The sequence below is a fragment of the Anomaloglossus baeobatrachus genome, chromosome 2 (assembly GCF_048569485.1).
Source record: "Anomaloglossus baeobatrachus isolate aAnoBae1 chromosome 2, aAnoBae1.hap1, whole genome shotgun sequence".
In the NCBI taxonomy this organism is placed as follows: domain Eukaryota; kingdom Metazoa; phylum Chordata; class Amphibia; order Anura; family Aromobatidae; genus Anomaloglossus; species Anomaloglossus baeobatrachus.
In genome coordinates this window covers 237465570-237484989 of record NC_134354.1, presented here as the reverse complement: position 1 = coordinate 237484989, position 19420 = coordinate 237465570, and positions in this window count along the sequence as shown.

The window sequence follows — 19420 nt, the reverse complement described above, 5'->3', positions numbered from 1 at the left end:
TGGACTGGGTGTGATTAACATTATTTATTTTTCTACAATTACCTGATCATGTCTCAATATTACTTTTAAAAGATAGTCAGCAAGGCAAATAAAGTATGTTGATTGAATCTTAATAGTTTGCCAAGTCTGAAGCTTGGGAACTTATGTGTGCTAAACGACCTGTAGAAGAATCTAACATGGTCCAATTTGGCCCATGACAACACAGTTTTTAAAATATGCATTTGAATTAAATGCACTGATCTACTTTCCATAAATTATGAGAATATTGGTGAAATTACACCTATTAAAAAATATAACAGCCTCCTCTATATCCCCTATAGCTGTCCTATCCATCACCTCAATAAGTGTGTTTTCTACCACTTAAGGTAGAAGTCACCGTCAATCAATTTGCTAATTTAGACAATGCAGCTGCAAAGTTTTCAAGCAAACTGTAAATGTGAGGTCTGCCTATTTTACAACCGGTGTAGTATGTAGTTCCGAAACTTTTATTCTTTATTTGCCTGAACTACACTACTTTTTTGTTATCATAAGTATTAGTACATAATGACGTGGTCTAAACCAATAGGACCAATCCATCTCATGGACTGGGTGTCATTAACATTACTTATTTGGCTAAATTTACCTAATCATGTCTCGATATTACTTTTAAAAGATAGTCAGCAAGGCAAATAAAGCGTTTTGATTGAATCTTATTGCTTAGCCAAGTCTTAAGTCTGGGAACTTATGTGTGCTAAATGACCTGTAGAAGAATCTAACATGGTCCAATTTAGCCCATGACAACACAGTTTTTAAAATATGCATTTGAATTAAATGCACTGATCTACTTTCCATAAATTATCAACAAATTGGTGAAATTACACCCATCAAAAAAATAACAGCCTCCTCCATATCCCCTATAGCTGTCCTATCCATCGCCACAATAGGTGTGTTTTCTACCACTTAAGGTAGAAGTCACCGTCAATCAATTTCCTAAATTAGACAAAGTAGCTAGAACGTTTTTCAAGCAAACTGTACATGTGAGGTCTGCCTATGTTACCACCAGTGTAATATGTAGTTCCGAAACTTTTATTCTTTATTTGCCTGAACTACACTACTTCTTTGTTTTAATAAGTATTAGTACATAATGACCTGGTCTTAACCAATAAGACTCATCCATCTCTTGGACTGGGTGTCATTAACATTATTTATTTTTCTACAATTACCTGATCATGTCTCAATATTACTTTTAAAAGATAGTCAGCAAGGCAAATAAAGTATGTTGATTGAATCTTAATAGTTTGCCAAGTCTGAAGCTTGGGAACTTATGTGTGCTAAACGACCTGTAGAAGAATCTAACATGGTCCAATTTGGCCCATGACAACACAGTTTTTAAAATATGCATTTGAATTAAATGCACTGATCTACTTTCCATAAATTATGAGAATATTGGTGAAATTACACCTATTAAAAAATATAACAGCCTCCTCTATATCCCCTATAGCTGTCCTATCCATCACCTCAATAAGTGTGTTTTCTACCACTTAAGGTAGAAGTCACCGTCAATCAATTTGCTAATTTAGACAATGCAGCTGCAAAGTTTTCAAGCAAACTGTAAATGTGAGGTCTGCCTATTTTACAACCGGTGTAGTATGTGGTTCCAGAACTTTTATTCTTTATTTGCCTGAACTACACTACTTCTTTGTTTTCATAAGTATTAGTACATAATGACGTGGTCTTAACCAATAGGATCAATCCATCTCATGGACTGGGTGTCATTAACATTACTTATTTGGCTAAATTTACCTAATCATCTCTCGATATTACTTTTAAAAGATAGTCAGCAAGGCAAAAAAAGCGTTTTGATTGAATCTTATTGCTTAGCCAAGTCTGAAGCCTGGGAACTTATGTGTGCTAAAGGACCTGTAGAAGAATCTAACATGGTCAAATTTGGCCCATGACAACACAGTTTCAAAATATGCATTAGAATTAAATGCACTGATCTACTTTCCATAAATTATCAACAAATTGGTGAAATTACACCCATCAAAAAAATAACAGCCTCCTCCATATCCCCTATAGCTGTCCTATCCATCGCCAAAATAGGTGTGTTTTCTACCACTTAATGTAGAAGTCACCGTCAATCAATTCCCTAAGTTAGACAAAGTAGCTGGAACGTTTTTCAAGCAAACGGTACATGTGGGGTCTGCCTATGTTACCACCAGTGTAATATGTAGTTACGAAACTTCCATTCTTTATTTGCCTGAACTACACTACTGCTTTGCTTTTATAAGTATTAGTACATAATGACGTGGTCTTAACCAATAAGAATCATCCATCTCTTGAACTGGGTGTCATTAACATTACTTATTTGGCTACATTTACCTGATCATGTTTCAATATTACTTTTAAAATATAGTCAGCAAGGCAAATAAAGTATGTTGATTGAATCTTAATAGCTGGGCCAAGTCTGAAGCCTGAGAACTTATGAGTGCTATAGGACCTATAGAAGAATCTAACATGGTCACATTTGGCCCATGACAACACAGTTTCAAAATATACATTAGAATTAAATGCACTTATCTACTTTCCATAAAGTATCAACAAATTGGTGAAATTACACCTATCAAAAAAATAACAGCCTCCTCCATATCCCCTATAGCTGTCCTATCCATCGCCACAATAGGTGTGTTTTCTACTACTTAAGGTAGAAGTCACCGTCAATCAATTTGCTAATTTAGACAATGCAGCTGCAAAGTTTTTAAGCAAACTGTAAATGTGAGGTCTGCCTATTTTACAACCGGTGTAGTATGTAGTTCCGAAACTTTTATTCTTTATTTGCCTGAACTACACTACTTTGTTTTCATAGGTATTAGTACATAATGACATGGTCTTAACCAATAGGACCAATCCATCTCTTGGACTGGGTGTCATTAACATTACTTATTTGGCTAAATTTACCTAATCATGTCTCATTATTACTTTTAAAAGATAGTCAGCAAGGCAAATAAAGCGTGTTGATTAAATCTTATTGCTTAGCCAAGTCTGAAGCCTGGGAACTTATGTGTGCTTAAGGACCTGTAGAAGAATCTAACATGGTTACATTTGGTCCATGACAACACAAATTTTAAAATATGCTTTTGAATTAAATGCACTGATCTACTTTCCACAAATTATGAGAATATTGGTGAAATTACACCTATTAAAAAATATAGCAGCCTCCTCTATATCCCCTATAGCTGTCCTATCCATCACCTCAATAAGTGTGTTTTCTACCACTTAAGGTAGAAGTCACCGTCAATCAATTTGCTAATTTAGACAATGCAGCTGCAAAGTTTTCAAGCAAACTGTAAATGTGAGGTCTGCCTATTTTACAACCGGTGTAGTATGTAGTTCCGAAACTTTTATTCTTTATTTGCTTGAACTACACTACTTCTTTGTCATCATAAGTATTAGTACATAAAGACGTGGTCTAAACCAATAGGACCAATCCATCTCATGGACTGGGTGTCATTAACATTACTTATTTTTCTAAATTTACCTAATCATGTCTCAATATTACTTTTAAAAGATAGTCAGCAAGGCAAATAAAGCGTTTTGATTGAATCTTATTGCTTAGCCAAGTCTTAAGCCTGGGAACTTATGTGTGCTAAATGACCTGTAGAAGAATTTAACATGGTCCAATTTAGCCCATGACAACACAGTTTTTAAAATATGCATTTGAATTAAATGCACTGATCTACTTTCCATAAATTATCAACAAATTGGTGAAATTACACCCATCAAAAAAATAACAGCCTCCTCCATATCCCCTATAGCTGTCCTATCCATCGCCACAATAGGTGTGTTTTCTACCACTTAAGGTAGAAGTCACTGTCAATCAATTTCCTAAATTAGACAAAGTAGCTAGAACGTTTTTCAAGCAAACTGTACATGTGAGGTCTGCCTATGTTACCACCAGTGTAATATGTAGTTCCGAAACTTTTATTCTTTATTTGCCTGAACTACACTACTTCTTTGTTTTAATAAGTATTAGTACATAATGATCTGGTCTTAACCAATAAGACTCATCCATCTCTTGGACTGGGTGTCATTAACATTATTTATTTTTCTACAATTACCTGATCATGTCTCAATATTACTTTTAAAAGATAGTCAGCAAGGCAAATAAAGTATGTTGATTGAATCTTAATAGTTTGCCAAGTCTGAAGCTTGGGAACTTATGTGTGCTAAACGACCTGTAGAAGAATCTAACATGGTCCAATTTGGCCCATGACAACACAGTTTTTAAAATATGCATTTGAATTAAATGCACTGATCTACTTTCCATAAATTATGAGAATATTGGTGAAATTACACCTATTAAAAAATATAACAGCCTCCTCTATATCCCCTATAGCTGTCCTATCCATCACCTCAATAAGTGTGTTTTCTACCACTTAAGGTAGAAGTCACCATCCATCAATTTGCTAATTTAGACAATGCAGCTGCAAAGTTTTCAAGCAAACTGTAAATGTGAGGTCTGCCTATTTTACAACCGGTGTAGTATGTAGTTCCGAAACTTTTATTCTTTATTTGCCTGAACTACACTACTTTTTTGTTATCATAAGTATTAGTACATAATGACGTGGTCTAAACCAATAGGACCAATCCATCTCATGGACTGGGTGTCATTAACATTACTTATTTGGCTAAATTTACCTAATCATGTCTCGATATTACTTTTAAAAGATAGTCAGCAAGGCAAATAAAGCGTTTTGATTGAATCTTATTGCTTAGCCAAGTCTTAAGTCTGGGAACTTATGTGTGCTAAATGACCTGTAGAAGAATCTAACATGGTCCAATTTAGCCCATGACAACACAGTTTTTAAAATATGCATTTGAATTAAATGCACTGATCTACTTTCCATAAATTATCAACAAATTGGTGAAATTACACCCATCAAAAAAATAACAGCCTCCTCCATATCCCCTATAGCTGTCCTATCCATCGCCACAATAGGTGTGTTTTCTACCACTTAAGGTAGAAGTCACCGTCAATCAATTTCCTAAATTAGACAAAGTAGCTAGAACGTTTTTCAAGCAAACTGTACATGTGAGGTCTGCCTATGTTACCACCAGTGTAATATGTAGTTCCGAAACTTTTATTCTTTATTTGCCTGAACTACACTACTTCTTTGTTTTAATAAGTATTAGTACATAATGACCTGGTCTTAACCAATAAGACTCATCCATCTCTTGGACTGGGTGTCATTAACATTATTTATTTTTCTACAATTACCTGATCATGTCTCAATATTACTTTTAAAAGATAGTCAGCAAGGCAAATAAAGTATGTTGATTGAATCTTAATAGTTTGCCAAGTCTGAAGCTTGGGAACTTATGTGTGCTAAACGACCTGTAGAAGAATCTAACATGGTCCAATTTGGCCCATGACAACACAGTTTTTAAAATATGCATTTGAATTAAATGCACTGATCTACTTTCCATAAATTATGAGAATATTGGTGAAATTACACCTATTAAAAAATATAACAGCCTCCTCTATATCCCCTATAGCTGTCCTATCCATCACCTCAATAAGTGTGTTTTCTACCACTTAAGGTAGAAGTCACCATCCATCAATTTGCTAATTTAGACAATGCAGCTGCAAAGTTTTCAAGCAAACTGTAAATGTGAGGTCTGCCTATTTTACAACCGGTGTAGTATGTAGTTCCGAAACTTTTATTCTTTATTTGCCTGAACTACACTACTTCTTTGTTATCATAAGTATTGGTACATAAAGACGTGGTCTAAACCAATAGGACCAATCCATCTCATGGACTGGGTGTCATTAACATTACTTATTTGGCTAAATTTACCTAATCATGTCTCGATATTACTTTTAAAAGATAGTCAGCAAGGCAAATAAAGCGTTTTGATTGAATCTTATTGATTAGCCAAGTCTTAAGCCTGGGAACTTATGTGTGCTAAATGACCTGTAGAAGAATCTAACATGGTCCAATTTAGCCCATGACAACACAGTTTTTAAAATATGCATTTGAATTAAATGCACTGATCTACTTTCCATAAATTATCAACAAATTGGTGAAATTACACCCATCAAAAAAATAACAGCCTCCTCCATATCCCCTATAGCTGTCCTATCCATCGCCACAATAGGTGTGTTTTCTACCACTTAGGGTAGAAGTCACCGTCAATCAATTTCCTAAATTAGACAAAGTAGCTAGAACGTTTTTCAAGCAAACTGTACATGTGAGGTCTGCCTATGTTACCACCAGTGTAATATGTAGTTCCGAAACTTTTATTCTTTGTTTGCCTGAACTACACTACTTCTTTGTTTTAATAAGTATTAGTACATAATGATCTGGTCTTAACCAATAAGACTCATCCATCTCTTGGACTGGGTGTGATTAACATTATTTATTTTTCTACAATTACCTGATCATGTCTCAATATTACTTTTAAAAGATAGTCAGCAAGGCAAATAAAGTATGTTGATTGAATCTTAATAGTTTGCCAAGTCTGAAGCTTGGGAACTTATGTGTGCTAAACGACCTGTAGAAGAATCTAACATGGTCCAATTTGGCCCATGACAACACAGTTTTTAAAATATGCATTTGAATTAAATGCACTGATCTACTTTCCATAAATTATGAGAATATTGGTGAAATTACACCTATTAAAAAATATAACAGCCTCCTCTATATCCCCTATAGCTGTCCTATCCATCACCTCAATAAGTGTGTTTTCTACCACTTAAGGTAGAAGTCACCGTCAATCAATTTGCTAATTTAGACAATGCAGCTGCAAAGTTTTCAAGCAAACTGTAAATGTGAGGTCTGCCTATTTTACAACCGGTGTAGTATGTAGTTCCGAAACTTTTATTCTTTATTTGTCTGAACTACACTACTTCTTTGTTATCATAAGTATTAGTACATAAAGACGTGGTCTAAACCAATAGGACCAATCCATCTCATGGACTGGGTGTCATTAACATTACTTATTTGGCTACATTTACCTAATCATGTCTCGATATTACTTTTAAAAGATAGTCAGCAAGGCAAATAAAGCGTTTTGATTGAATCTTATTGCTTAGCCAAGTCTTAAGCCTGGGAACTTATGTGTGCTAAATGACCTGTAGAAGAATCTAACATGGTCCAATTTAGCCCATGACAACACAGTTTTTAAAATATGCATTTGAATTAAATGCACTGATCTACTTTCCATAAATTATCAACAAATTGGTGAAATTACACCCATCAAAAAAATAACAGCCTCCTCCATATCCCCTATAGCTGTCCTATCCATCGCCACAATAGGTGTGTTTTCTACCACTTAGGGTAGAAGTCACCGTCAATCAATTTCCTAAATTAGACAAAGTAGCTAGAACGTTTTTCAAGCAAACTGTACATAAGAGGTCTGCCTATGTTACCACCAGTGTAATATGTAGTTCCGAAACTTTTATTCTTTGTTTGCCTGAACTACACTACTTCTTTGTTTTCATAAGTATTAGTACATAATGACCTGGTCTTAACCAATAAGACTCATCCATCTCTTGGACTGGGTGTCATTAACATTATTTATTTTTCTACAATTACCTGATCATGTCTCAATATTACTTTTAAAAGATAGTCAGCAAGGCAAATAAAGTATGTTGATTGAATCTTAATAGTTTGCCAAGTCTGAAGCTTGGGAACTTATGTGTGCTAAACGACCTGTAGAAGAATCTAACATGGTCCAATTTGGCCCATGACAACACAGTTTTTAAAATATGCATTTGAATTAAATGCACTGATCAACTTTCCATAAATTATGAGAATATTGGTGAAATTACACCTATTAAAAAATATAACAGCCTCCTCTATATCCCCTATAGCTGTCCTATCCATCACCTCAATAAGTGTGTTTTCTACCACTTAAGGTAGAAGTCACCGTCCATCAATTTGCTAATTTAGACAATGCAGCTTCAAAGTTTTCAAGCAAACTGTAAATGTGAGGTCTGCCTATTTTACAACCGGTGTAGTATGTAGTTCCGAAACTTTTATTCTTTATTTGCCTGAACTACACTACTTCTTTGTTATCATAAGTATTAGTACATAAAGACGTGGTCTAAACCAATAGGACCAATCCATCTCATGGACTGGGTGTCATTAACATTACTTATTTGGCTAAATTTACCTAATCATGTCTCGATATTACTTTTAAAAGATAGTCAGCAAGGCAAATAAAGCGTTTTGATTGAATCTTATTGCTTAGCCAAGTCTTAAGCCTGGGAACTTATGTGTGCTAAATGACCTGTAGAAGAATCTAACATGGTCCAATTTAGCCCATGACAACACAGTTTTTAAAATATGCATTTGAATTAAATGCACTGATCTACTTTCCATAAATTATCAACAAATTGGTGAAATTACACCCATCAAAAAAATAACAGCCTCCTCCATATCCCCTATAGCTGTCCTATCCATCGCCACAATAGGTGTGTTTTCTACCACTTAGGGTAGAAGTCACCGTCAATCAATTTCCTAAATTAGAGAAAGTAGCTAGAACGTTTTTCAAGCAAACTGTACATGTGAGGTCTGCCTATGTTACCACCAGTGTAATATGTAGTTCCGAAACTTTTATTCTTTGTTTGCCTGAACTACACTACTTCTTTGTTTTCATAAGTATTAGTACATAATGACCTGGTCTTAACCAATAAGACTCATCCATCTCTTGGACTGGGTGTCATTAACATTATTTATTTTTCTACAATTACCTGATCATGTCTCAATATTACTTTTAAAAGATAGTCAGCAAGGCAAATAAAGTATGTTGATTGAATCTTAATAGTTTGCCAAGTCTGAAGCTTGGGAACTTATGTGTGCTAAACGACCTGTAGAAGAATCTAACATGGTCCAATTTGGCCCATGACAACACAGTTTTTAAAATATGCATTTGAATTAAATGCACTGATCTACTTTCCATAAATTATGAGAATATTGGTGAAATTACACCTATTAAAAAATATAACAGCCTCCTCTATATCCCCTATAGCTGTCCTATCCATCACCTCAATAAGTGTGTTTTCTACCACTTAAGGTAGAAGTCACCGTCAATCAATTTGCTAATTTAGACAATGCAGCTGCAAAGTTTTCAAGCAAACTGTAAATGTGAGGTATGCCTATTTTACAACCGGTGTAGTATGTAGTTCCGAAACTTTTATTCTTTATTTGTCTGAACTACACTACTTCTTTGTTATCATAAGTATTAGTACATAAAGACGTGGTCTAAACCAATAGGACCAATCCATCTCATGGACTGGGTGTCATTAACATTACTTATTTGGCTAAATTTACCTAATCATGTCTCGATATTACTTTTAAAAGATAGTCAGCAAGGCAAATAAAGCGTTTTGATTGAATCTTATTGCTTAGCCAAGTCTTAAGCCTGGGAACTTATGTGTGCTAAATGACCTGTAGAAGAATCTAACATGGTCCAATTTAGCCCATGACAACACAGTTTTTAAAATATGCATTTGAATTAAATGCACTGATCTACTTTCCATAAATTATCAACAAATTGGTGAAATTACACCCATCAAAAAAATAACAGCCTCCTCCATATCCCCTATAGCTGTCCTATCCATCGCCACAATAGGTGTGTTTTCTACCACTTAGGGTAGAAGTCACCATCAATCAATTTCCTAAGTTAGACAAAGTAGCTGGAACGTTTTTCAAGCAAACGGTACATGTGAGGTCTGCCTATGTTACCACCAGTGTAATATGTAGTTACAAAACTTCCATTCTTTATTTGCCTGAACTACACTACTGCTTTGCTTTCATAAGTATTAGTACATAATGAAGTGGTCTTAACCAATAAGAATCATCCATCTCTTGAACTGGGTGTCATTAACATTACTTATTTGGCTACATTTACCTGATCATGTTTTAATATTACTTTTAAAAGATAGTCAGCAAGGCAAATAAAGTATGTTGATTAAATTTTAATAGCTGGGCCAAGTCGGAAGCCTGAGAACTTTTGAGTGCTATAGGACCTATAGAAGAATCTAACATCGTCACATTTGGCCCATGACAACACAGTTTCAAAATATACATTAGAATTAAATGCACTATTCTACTTTCCATAAAGTATCAACAAATTGGTGAAAGTACACCTATCAAAAAAATAACAGCCTCCTCCATATCCCCTATAGCTGTCCTATCCATCACCACAATAGGTGTGTTTTCTACTACTTAAGGTAGAAGTCACCGTCAATCAATTTGCTAATTTAGACAATGCAGCTGCAAAGTTTTCAAGCAAACTGTAAATGTGAGGTCTGCCTATTTTACAACCGGTGTAGTATGTAGTTCCGAAACTTTTATTCTTTATTTGCCTGAACTACACTACTTCTTTGTTTTCATAGGTATTAGTACATAATGACGTGGTCTTAACCAATAGGACCAATCCATCTCTTGGACTGGGTGTCATTATCGTTACTTATTTGGCTACAATTACCTAATCATGTCTTGATATTACTTTTAAAGGATAGTCAGCAAGGCAAATAAAGCGTGTTGATTAAATCTTAATGCTTAGCCAAGTCTGAAGCCTGGGAACCTATGTGTGCTAAAGGACCTGTAGAAGAATCTAACATGGTTAAATTTGGCCCATGACAACACAGTTTCAAAATATGCATTAGAATTAAATGCACTGATCTACTTTCCATAAATTATCAACAAATTGGTGAAATTACACCCATCAAAAAAATAACAGCCTCCTCCATATCCCTTATAGCTGTCTTATCCATCGCCACAATAGGTGTGTTTTCTACCACTTAATGTAGAAGTCACCATCAATCAATTTCCTAAGTTAGACAAAGTAGCTGGAACGTTTTTCAAGCAAACGGTACATGTGAGGTCTGCCTATGTTACCACCAGTGTAATATGTAGTTACGAAACTTCCATTCTTTATTTGCCTGAACTACACTACTGCTTTGCTTTCATAAGTATTAGTACATAGTGACGTGGTCTTAACCAATAAGAATCATCCATCTCTTGAACTGGGTGTCATTAACATTACTTATTTGGCTACATTTACCTGATCATGTTTTAATATTACTTTTAAAAGATAGTCAGCAAGGCAAATAAAGTATGTTGATTGAATCTTAATAGCTGGGCCAAGTCTAAAGCCTGAGAACGTATTAATGCTATATGACCTATAGAAGAATCTAACATGGTCACATTTGGCCCATGACAACACAGTTTCAAAATATACATTAGAATTAAATGCACTATTCTACTTTCCATAAAGTATCAACAAATTGGTGAAATTATACCTATCAAAAAAATAACAGCCTCCTCCATATCCCCTATAGCTGTCCTATCCATCGCCACAATAGGTGTGTTTTCTACTACTTAAGATAGAAGTCACCGTCAATCAATTTGCTAATTTAGACAATGCAGCTGCAAAGTTTTCAAGCAAACTGTAAATGTGAGGTCTGCCTATTTTACAACCGGTGTAGTATGTAGTTCTGAAACTTTTATTCTTTATTTGCCTGAACTACACTACATCTTTGTTTTCATAGGTATTAGTACATAATGACGTGGTCTTAACCAATAGGACCAATCCATCTCTTGGACTGGTTGTCATTAACATTACTTATTTGGCTAAAATTACTTAATCATGTCTCAATATTACTTTTAAAAGATAGTCAGCAAGGCAAATAAAGCATGTTGATTAAATCTTATTGCTTAGCCAAGTCTGAAGCCTGGGAACTTATGTGTGCTAAAGGACCTGTAGAAGAATCTAACATGGTTAAATTTGGCCCATGACAACACAGCTTCAAAATATGCATTAGAATTAAATGCACTGATCTACTTTCCATAAATTATGAGAATATTGGTGAAATTACACCTATTAAAAAAATAACAGCCTCCTCTATATCCCCTATAGCTGTCCTATCCATCATCTCAATAAGTGTGTTTTCTACCACTTAAGGTAGAAGTCACCGTCAATCAATTTGCTAATTTAGACAATGCAGCTGCAAAGTTTTCAAGCAAACTGTAAATCTGAGGTCTGCCTATTTTACAAACGGTGTAGTATGTAGTTCCAAAACTTTTATTCTTTATTTGCCTGAACTACACTACTTCTTTGCTATCATAAGTATTAGTACATTATGACGTGGTCTAAACCAACAGGACCAATCCATCTCATAAACTGGGTGTCATTAACATTACTTATTTGGCTAAATTTACCTAATCATGTCTCGATATTACTTTTAAAAGATAATCAGCAAGGCAAATAAAGCGTTTTGATTGAATCTTATTGCTTGACCAAGTCTTAAGCCTGGAAACTTATGTGTGCTAAATGACCTGTAGAAGAATCTAACATGGTCCAATTTAGCCCATGAGACCACAGTTTTTAAAATATGCATTTGAATTAAATGCACTGATCTACTTTCCATAAATTATCAACATATTAGTGTTTTCTACCACTTAAGGTAGAAGTTACCGTCAATCAATCTCCTTAATTAGACAAAGTAGCTAGAACGTTTTTCAAGCAAACTGTACATGTGAGGTCTGCCTATGTTACCACCAGTGTAATATGTAGTTCCGAAACTTTTATTCTTTATTTGCCTGAACTACACTACTTCTTTGTTTTCATAAGTATTAGTACATAATGACGTGGTCTTAACCAATAGGATCAATCCATCTCATTGCCTGGGTGTCATTAACATTATTTATTTTTCTACAATTACCTGATCATGTCTCAATATTACTTTTAAAAGATAGTCAGCAAGGCAAATAAAGTATGTTGATTGAATCTTAATAGTTTGCCAAGTCTGAAGCTTGGGAACTTATGTGTGCTTACCGACCTGTAGAAGAATCTAACATGGTCCAATTTGGCCCATGACAACACAGTTTTTAAAATATGCATTTGAACTAAATGCACTGATCTACTTTCCATAAATTATCAACAAATTGGTGAAATTACACCTATCAAAAAAATAACAGCCTCCTCCATATCCCCTATAGCTGTCCTATCCATCGCCATAATAGGTGTGTTTTCTACTAATTAAGTTTGAAGTCGCCATCAATCAATTTGCTAATTTAGACAATGCAGCTGGAAAGTTTTCAAGCAAACTGTAAATGTGAGGTCTGCCTATTTTACAACCGGCGTAGTATATAGTTCCAGAACTTTTATTCTTTATTTGCCTGAACTACACTACTTCTTTGTGTTCATAAGTATTAGTACATAATGACGTGGTCTTAACCAATAGGATCAATCCATCTCATTGCCTGGGTGTCATTAACATTACTTATTTGGCTAAATTTACCTAATCATGAATCGATATTACTTTTAAAAGATAGTCAGCAAGGCAAAAAAAGCGTTTTGATTCAATCTTATTGCTTAGCCAAGTCTGAAGCCTGGGAACTTATGTGTGCTAAATGACCTGTAGAAGAATCTAACATGGTCAAATTTGGCCCATGACAACACAGTTTCAAAATATGCATTAGAATTAAATGCACTGATCTACTTTCCATAAATTATCAACAAATTGGTGAAATTACACCCATCAAAAAAATAACAGCCTCCTCCATATCCCCTATAGCTGTCTTATCCATCAACACAATAGCTGTGTTTTCTACCACTTAATGTAGAAGTCACCATCAATCAATTTCCTAAGTTAGACAAAGTAGCTGGAACGTTTTTCAAGCAAACGGTACATGTGAGGTCTGCCTATGTTACCACCAGTGTAATATGTAGTTACGAAACTTCCATTCTTTATTTGCCTGAACTACACTACTGCTTTGCTTTCATAAGTATTAGTACATAGTGACGTGGTCTTAACCAATAAGAATCATCCATCTCTTGAACTGGGTGTCATTAACATTACTTATTTGGCTACATTTACCTGATCATGTTTTAATATTACTTTTAAAAGATAGTCAGCAAGGCAAATAAAATATGTTGATTGAATTTTAATAGCTGGGCCAAGTCTGAAGCCTGAGAACTTTTGAGTGCTATAGAACCTATAGAAGAATCTAACATAGTCACATTTGGCCCATGACAACACAGTTTCAAAATATACATTAGAATTAAATGCACTATTCTACTTTCCATAAAGTATCAACAAATTGGTGAAAGTACACCTATCAAAAAAATAACAGCCTCTTCCATATCCCCTATAGCTGTCCTATCCATCACCACAATAGGTGTGTTTTCTACTACTTAAGGTAGAAGTCACCGTCAATCAATTTGCTAATTTAGACAATGCAGCTGCAAAGTTTTCAAGCAAACTGTAAATGTGAGGTCTGCCTATTTTACAACCGGTGTAGTATGTAGTTCCGAAACTTTTATTCTTTATTTGCCTGAACTACACTACTTCTTTGTTTTCATAGGTATTAGTACATAATGACGTGGTCTTAACCAATAGGACCAATCCATCTCTTGGACTGGGTGTCATTAACATTACTTATTTGGCTAAATTTACCTAATCATGTCTCGATATTACTTTTAAAAGATAGTCAGCAAGGCAAATAAAGCGTGCTGATTAAATCTTATTGCTTAGCCAAGTCTGAAGCCTGGGATCTTATGTGTGCTAAAGGACCTGTAGAAGAATCTAACATGGTTAAATTTGGCCCATGACAACACAGTTTCAAAATATGCATTAGAATTAAATGCATTGATCTACTTTCCATAAGTTATGATCAAATTGATAAAATTTCTCCTATCAAAAAAATAACAGCCTCCTTCATATCCCCTATAGCATTCCTATCCATTGCCACAATAGGTGTGCTTTTTACCACTTAAGGTAGAAGTCACCATCAATTAATTTGCTAATTTAGACAATGCAGCTGGAAAGTTTTCAAGCAAACTGTAAATGTGAGGTCTGCCTGTTTTACAACCAGTGTAGTATGTAGTTCCAAAACTTTTATTCTTTATTTGCCTGAACTACATTACTTCTTTGTTTTCATAGGTATTAGTACATAATGACGTGGTCTTAACCAATAGGACCCATCCAACTCTTGGACTGGGTGTCATTATTGTTACTTATTTGGCTACAATTACCTAATCATGTCTTGATATTACTTTTAAAAGATTGTCAGCAAGGCAAATAAAGCGTGTTGATTAAATCTTAATGCTTAGCCAAGTCTGAAGCCTGGGAACCTATGTGTGCTAAAGGACCTGTAGAAGAATCTAACATGGTTAAATTTGGCCCATGACAACACAGTTTCAAAATATGCTTCAGAATTGAATGCACTGATCTACTTTCCATAAATTATCAACAAATTGGTGAAATTACACCCATCAAAAAAATAACAACCTCCTCCATATCCCCTATAGCTGTCTTATCCATTGCCACAATAGGTGTGTTTTCTACCACTTAATGTAGAAGTCACCATCAATCAATTTCCTAAGTTAGACAAAGTAGCTGGAACGTTTTTCAAGCAAACGGTACATGTGAGGTCTGCCTATGTTACCACCAGTGTAATATGTAGTTACGAAACTTCCATTCTTTATTTGCCTGAACTACACTACTGCTTTGCTTTCATAAGTATTAGTACATAGTGACGTGGTCTTAACCAATAAGAATCATCCATCTCTTGAACTGGGTGTCATTAACATTACTTATTTGGCTACATTTACCTGATCATGTTTTAATATTACTTTTAAAAGATAGTCAGCAAGGCAAATAAAGTATGTTGATTGAATCTTAATAGCTGGGCCAAGTCTGAAGCCTGAGAACGTATTAATGCTATATGACCTATAGAAGAATCTAACATGGTCACATTTGGCCCATGACAACACAGTTTCAAAATATACATTAGAATTAAATGCACTATTCTACTTTCCATAAAGTATCAACAAATTGGTGAAATTATACCTATCAAAAAAATAACAGCCTCCTCCATATCCCCTATAGCTGTCCTATCCATCGCCACAATAGGTGTGTTTTCTACTACTTAAAATAGAAGTCACCGTCAATCAATTTGCTAATTTAGACAATGCAGCTGCAAAGTTTTCAAGCAAACTGTAAATGTGAGGTCTGCCTATTTTACAACCGGTGTAGTATGTAGTTCCGAAACTTTTATTCTTTATTTGCCTGAACTACACTACTTCTTTGTTATCATAAGTATTGGTACATAAAGACGTGGTCTAAACCAATAGGACCAATCCATCTCATGGACTGGGTGTCATTAACATTACTTATTTGGCTAAATTTACCTAATCATGTCTCGATATTACTTTTAAAAGATAGTCAGCAAGGCAAATAAAGCGTTTTGATTGAATCTTATTGATTAGCCAAGTCTTAAGCCTGGGAACTTATGTGTGCTAAATGACCTGTAGAAGAATCTAACATGGTCCAATTTAGCCCATGACAACACAGTTTTTAAAATATGCATTTGAATTAAATGCACTGATCTACTTTCCATAAATTATCAACAAATTGGTGAAATTACACCCATCAAAAAAATAACAGCCTCCTCCATATCCCCTATAGCTGTCCTATCCATCGCCACAATAGGTGTGTTTTCTACCACTTAGGGTAGAAGTCACCGTCAATCAATTTCCTAAATTAGACAAAGTAGCTAGAACGTTTTTCAAGCAAACTGTACATGTGAGGTCTGCCTATGTTACCACCAGTGTAATATGTAGTTCCGAAACTTTTATTCTTTGTTTGCCTGAACTACACTACTTCTTTGTTTTCATAAGTATTAGTACATAATGACCTGGTCTTAACCAATAAGACTCATCCATCTCTTGGACTGGGTGTCATTAACATTATTTATTTTTCTACAATTACCTGATCATGTCTCAATATTACTTTTAAAAGATAGTCAGCAAGGCAAATAAAGTATGTTGATTGAATCTTAATAGTTTGCCAAGTCTGAAGCTTGGGAACTTATGTGTGCTAAACGACCTGTAGAAGAATCTAACATGGTCCAATTTGGCCCATGACAACACAGTTTTTAAAATATGCATTTGAATTAAATGCACTGATCAACTTTCCATAAATTATGAGAATATTGGTGAAATTACACCTATTAAAAAATATAACAGCCTCCTCTATATCCCCTATAGCTGTCCTATCCATCACCTCAATAAGTGTGTTTTCTACCACTTAAGGTAGAAGTCACCGTCCATCAATTTGCTAATTTAGACAATGCAGCTGCAAAGTTTTCAAGCAAACTGTAAATGTGAGGTCTGCCTATTTTACAACCGGTGTAGTATGTAGTTCCGAAACTTTTATTCTTTATTTGCCTGAACTACACTACTTCTTTGTTATCATAAGTATTAGTACATAAAGACGTGGTCTAAACCAATAGGACCAATCCATCTCATGGACTGGGTGTCATTAACATTACTTATTTGGCTAAATTTACCTAATCATGTCTCGATATTACTTTTAAAAGATAGTCAGCAAGGCAAATAAAGCGTTTTGATTGAATCTTATTGCTTAGCCAAGTCTTAAGCCTGGGAACTTATGTGTGCTAAATGACCTGTAGAAGAATCTAACATGGTCCAATTTAGCCCATGACAACACAGTTTTTAAAATATGCATTTGAATTAAATGCACTGATCTACTTTCCATAAATTATCAACAAATTGGTGAAATTACACCCATCAAAAAAATAACAGCCTCCTCCATATCCCCTATAGCTGTCTTATCCATCGCCACAATAGGTGTGTTTTCTACTACTTAAGGTAGAAGTCACTGTCAATCAATTTGCTAATTTAGACAATGCAGCTGCAAAGTTTTCAAGCAAACTGTAAATGTGAGGTCTGCCTATTTTACAACCGGTGTAGTATGTAGTTCCGAAACTTTTATTCTTTATTTGCCTGAACTACACTACTTCTTTGTTTTCATAGGTTTTAGTACATAATGACGTGGTCTTAACCAATAGGAACAATCCATCTCTTGGACTGGGTGTCATTAACATTACATATTTGGCTAAATTTACCTAATCATGTCTCGATATTACTTTTAAAAGATAGTCAGCAAGGCAAATAAAGCGTGTTGATTAAATCTTATTGCTTAGCCAAGTCTGAAGCCTGGGAACTTATGTGTGCTAAAGGACCTGTAGAAGAATCTAACATGGTCCAATTTAGCCCATGACAACACAGTTTTTAAAATATGCATTTGAATTAAATGCACTGATCTACTTTCCATAAATTATCAACAAATTGGTGAAATTACACCCATCAAAAAAATAACAGCCTCCTCCATATCCCCTATAGCTGTCCTATCCATCGCCACAATAGGTGTGTTTTCTACCACTTAGGGTAGAAGTCACCGTCAATCAATTTCCTAAATTAGAGAAAGTAGCTAGAACGTTTTTCAAGCAAACTGTACATGTGAGGTCTGCCTATGTTACCACCAGTGTAATATGTAGTTCCGAAACTTTTATTCTTTGTTTGCCTGAACTACACTACTTCTTTGTTTTCATAAGTATTAGTACATAATGACCTGGTCTTAACCAATAAGACTCATCCATCTCTTGGACTGGGTGTCATTAACATTATTTATTTTTCTACAATTACCTGATCATGTCTCAATATTACTTTTAAAAGATAGTCAGCAAGGCAAATAAAGTATGTTGATTGAATCTTAATAGTTTGCCAAGTCTGAAGCTTGGGAACTTATGTGTGCTAAACGACCTGTAGAAGAATCTAACATGGTCCAATTTGGCCCATGACAACACAGTTTTTAAAATATGCATTTGAATTAAATGCACTGATCTACTTTCCATAAATTATGAGAATATTGGTGAAATTACACCTATTAAAAAATATAACAGCCTCCTCTATATCCCCTATAGCTGTCCTATCCATCACCTCAATAAGTGTGTTTTCTACCACTTAAGGTAGAAGTCACCGTCAATCAATTTGCTAATTTAGACAATGCAGCTGCAAAGTTTTCAAGCAAACTGTAAATGTGAGGTATGCCTATTTTACAACCGGTGTAGTATGTAGTTCCGAAACTTTTATTCTTTATTTGTCTGAACTACACTACTTCTTTGTTATCATAAGTATTAGTACATAAAGACGTGGTCTAAACCAATAGGACCAATCCATCTCATGGACTGGGTGTCATTAACATTACTTATTTGGCTAAATTTACCTAATCATGTCTCGATATTACTTTTAAAAGATAGTCAGCAAGGCAAATAAAGCGTTTTGATTGAATCTTATTGCTTAGCCAAGTCTTAAGCCTGGGAACTTATGTGTGCTAAATGACCTGTAGAAGAATCTAACATGGTCCAATTTAGCCCATGACAACACAGTTTTTAAAATATGCATTTGAATTAAATGCACTGATCTACTTTCCATAAATTATCAACAAATTGGTGAAATTACACCCATCAAAAAAATAACAGCCTCCTCCATATCCCCTATAGCTGTCCTATCCATCGCCACAATAGGTGTGTTTTCTACCACTTAGGGTAGAAGTCAC